Source organism: Haliotis asinina, chromosome 5 (assembly GCF_037392515.1).
Source record: "Haliotis asinina isolate JCU_RB_2024 chromosome 5, JCU_Hal_asi_v2, whole genome shotgun sequence".
Classification (NCBI taxonomy): Eukaryota; Metazoa; Mollusca; class Gastropoda; order Lepetellida; family Haliotidae; genus Haliotis; species Haliotis asinina.
Genome location: NC_090284.1, coordinates 64,466,921 through 64,471,388, shown reverse-complemented (window position 1 = coordinate 64,471,388; position 4,468 = coordinate 64,466,921). Strand labels below are relative to the sequence as shown.

General features: G+C 39.1%; 1 pseudogene; it reads left to right on the top strand.

Annotated features, from left to right (window-relative positions):
* The first annotated feature begins 233 nt into the window (after positions 1 to 233).
* LOC137283971 (uncharacterized) lies at positions 234 to 4,172 on the top strand (annotated as a pseudogene).
* Positions 4,173 to 4,468: the final 296 nt, after the last annotated feature.

Below are 4,468 nucleotides of genomic sequence, written 5' to 3'. Positions count from 1 at the left end.
TTGAGCAAACTTATGTGTCCCGAGCAATAATATGAAGCCTCGGAAGATTCGTTATGAATAGTCTTATTATTATGTTTCGTGTAACAATCTTACAACAGTATTCATAAATATATTTATTATTGTCTCTGCTTTGAGACTGATTCGCACAAACAAGATTAAACGTTCATGAAACATAACTCATTCATACACAGCTAGCTAAATTTCCCTTTTCACAAAACGAAACTTACAGTTAGATGTGGCAGGTGGGTGGTGGACGGGTGGATGCTGTGCGGTAGGTGGTGTATTGTAGTACTGAGTGGAGCAAGAGCGATGTGTCGATGAGTCGAGTCGAGATTTATTGGTCAAGGTAAGATTAAGACCCGTATATCAGACTCTAAACATCTGATTGGTTCACGTGCTCATGACGAAATACAACACATCCCGCGTGCGAGGTTAATTCACGTAGCAGTCATTGTGGGTAACAAGTAACTTACCCAACAGTCAGTTGATATTCCACAGGTGTATATCCATTGCCAATACCTGTCGTCTACACGGTCTCTTTCTAAATATTTTGCCAGTTACAATCCGACTACAGCAGTTGTATTACGTAACGGAAGATGGTGCGTCATGCGCTGAATGTAAAGCAGAGATTTGAGACAGGTCACCATCCAGGTTCAGTAAACAGATGACTTTTTTTGTTGTTTGTTTTCCACTGTTACCTTATAGTCTGGGTGAATAGCCAGGCACGTAAACTGATTCGAACGCGCAATCACCATCATAAAATCTCAAAAGGCGTAATTCAACATCTGATTGGGCACTTTTTAGATCGAGTAGAAATAAATTTCTGGCAATGAATGCAAGACAGTTGTCAGTTCCTCTATCTGAACTTTTAATTCATCATTAAAGAATGAAGCATTTCCTGATGTCTGGAATGAGGCAACAGCTGTTCCCATACACAAAAAGGCAGTGTAAATGAATGCTCTAACTATCGACCACCCTCGATATCTCCAGGGTATGAGTCGTTTTCAAAAGATGCAGGTATTCTTGTCCCTTCTTAATAACATAATAATTTCTTCGAATTTCTTGCAATTTTTTTAGCTTTGGAAGGAAAGCAGGACATTATCTTCTTATATTCACGTTTAATTATGGACAAAGATATTTAGATTTTTATTACAGTATTTAAAACAGCATAAAATGAACATTTTTAGTGTCCCTAAGCCTGGGTGCTGTTCGTTCGTCTGTGTTGCTACAAATTCATTATCTCTGTTAATCTTTTTAGTGATGATTGTATATGTATTTATAGTTTAGTTCACACATGTAATGACTGAAACATGTCTGACATCATGATTCTGAAATAAAACATGTTTTGTTGTTGTCCCTCAGTTGTTGGTCTTTCCCGTAACGAAAACCTCACATCTGAAATACTGTATGATCCCTGGTACTAGGATACCCAAACGTCCTGTCATGCTCTTTGGTACTTCCTGTGCTCCATTGATGGCACATGTTCCAGATGACATACAGAGTGAGAGCAGAAGGATTTGACTTAAAAGGTGAGGATTTGGACCATAGATTTATTGATCATCTTTACTGTAACACTACTTTAGCATATATGTGTATAACATTGCAAACTTTTCTTTTCACCATTGCAACTGAATGTTGGAACATTTGAACCTTGGAAAGTGCAAACTTTATCAGGGAGCATTAGTTTTGTCATAATGTAATTTGTGTTGATGTTTTTCTTTCCAGTAACATTCTTTACTCTAACGATAAAATTGTTACAGAAAAGAACATTTTTTGTTATAGCAAAGAAAATGTAGAACTTTAGAGAGCATATATACTTTTATCTTAATACATGTTCAGGTTATGAACCTGACTTAAGTCAAGTTGGTTCAACATATTGATGGTTCTGTAAAGTGAAAATATGATAGAAAAGCGACATGTTTTCCTCAAACTGTTACAGTAAAGAATGATAATTGTTATGCGAAAGAATATATCTGTCACTTTTATGAATATTTTCAAAGTTTTGCCAGTTTCTTACCCCGTGTACGTAGATATAATATTTGCTTATGATACATTCTACTGTATGTGTATTCAACTAAACGCATCTGGTAGGTGTACCCACTAGTAAAACTACAGTGCATGTTACTGTTACAGTAAAGAATGCACTCTGATATATTAAAGGTTCATTCTGTTACAATGATGTCAGTGTATTTCAAGCTTCATATATCACCACTTACCAAACTCATCAATGCGAAATATCTCAAAGAAGACTGTTAGAAGGACTTTATTGTTTCATACTGCTCTCCTAGATCAAATGAGAACATATGGTACAAAGGGAAGAAAAGGAACGAAAAACGTGATCTTGCAATTATGCTGTCGGGGCCAACACTTAGACAGTACAAGTTAAAGGCAACAGCATGGCGTGCGTGTGGCATACAAACAAGAACAGGACGGAAAAAGCAAACCCATAACTACCTTTCTCTAAGGAAGTACAGATCCATCAGAAACTTCTATGAGCGTGATGATGTTTCCAGACTGATGACTGGCATTAAAAGGACTGTTACATACAAGAAACAGACCAAGCAGAGGAGAGTCCTAACGGGCACCTTAAAACACACATATCCGAAATACACTTCAGAGGGTAACACACATGTCAGCTTTACCAGATTCTATCGACTTCGTCCTTTCTGGCTCATAATCCCCAAACCTAGTGACAGAAGTACATGCCTGTGCAAGTTATGCGAGAACACCCAATTCATGATCTCTGCTTTGAAAGCTGTCGAAGCAATCGACAGTGATTCCATGGAAAACTTTGTCAAGCATGTAGCCTGTGATATTAAATCACAAACATGCATGCATGTGAATTGTACTACATGCAACTCAATCCGGGTACTATATGACAAAACACAAAAGGATGCACAAACTCAGTGGGTACAATGGATTACCAAAACTGAACGAAGGAAAATAAAGAAAAATCAGTTTGAAGTCGAGAAGGATGTGTCATACACCGTGAAGCAAACCTACGACGGCACTGCCATGGATCTGCTACAATTGCTAGACAAAACTATACAGACAGATACAAGCGGTACTATTTCAACATCAGAAATCAATATGAGTATTTAAGACAACGCAAAGGAAACCTAATGAATGATGAATGTGTAATCCACGTGGACTTCTCTGAAAATTTCGTCTGCAAATATTCAGAGGAAATTCAAAGCATTCATTTTGGTGCTTCAAAAAAGCAGCTATCCTTGCACACAGGTGTATACTATGTTGGCCAGAACAAACGCCATACATTCTGTACAGTAAGTGAGGACCTAAATGATGGACCTGGTGCTCTATGGGCCCACTTGAAACCTGTACTTTCACAAATTTCAAAGACCTATCCACAGGTGGATACCTTGGAGTTCTTCAGTGATGGCCCAACTGCCCAGTACCGCCAAAAGGGGAACTTTTTCCTTCTGAATACCAAGCCCAGAGAACTCGGTTTTTCAAAATGTTTCCTGGTCATTTTTTGAGGCTGGTCATGGCAAAGGTGTCCCAGATGCTGTGGGTGGAGCTGTGACGAGAAAAGCAGATACATGTGTAAAGTATGGGAAAGACATCACATCTGGAGAGGCCTTTATTGAAGCTGTCAGTGACAGCACTGTTGACTGCTTTCTGATCCCAGTTGATGAAATTCCCCAAGAGGTAAGCACTGCTTCTACACATAGGCTTCAGGCAGTCAAGGGGACTCGGAACTTGTACCACGTATATTCTATCTCAGAGGGTGTGGTGTCATACAGAAATAGTTGTTTTTGTCGGCATCCAGATGAGTGTCCTGAGCATAAACTGAAGGAGGCAAAGCTATCGCAGAGGCAAAGCTATCGCAGAGGCAAAAACAATCACCTCCTCAAGGAAGAACATCTGTTTCAAAGAATGATCATCAGTCATCAGAACCAACAGAGCATGTAAAGGTTTCCAAGGATATATCTGCGAAAAGAACAAACACACAGCCTGAAAAAGTCAGTTTGATATTATACTGGAGGAAATGACACACCCTTTACAGCCTGATGTTCAAGCTATGGATTTTATCCCATCAGACATTCCTGACCAAAGAACCCTCTATCCATGTGAGGTTCACGCAGAGGGGAACTGTTTGCCATCATGTGGAAGCGACCATGCCTTTGGTTATATACGACAGGAACTTCTGAAATGAGGGTGAGAATTGTTTGTGAAAGGTATTTGGATAGTAGCGACCTCTCGAGAGGAACAAAAGGACATCCAAGTAAACCAAAGAACTGGCCATATCTCTATACACAATACTCAGATGTTTATATTCCTGGTATCCACCTTTCAGATGAAATTGTACAGTATTTCTATAGATGTGAAGTGCTTAAAGTCAGGAAGAACAGAAATTTCATGTGTATGTGGCAGTTACATGCCTTGGCTGAAGTCTTGAACATGCCTGTGTATTCAGTGTACCCAAAACTTGGAGCCATTTGTGTTT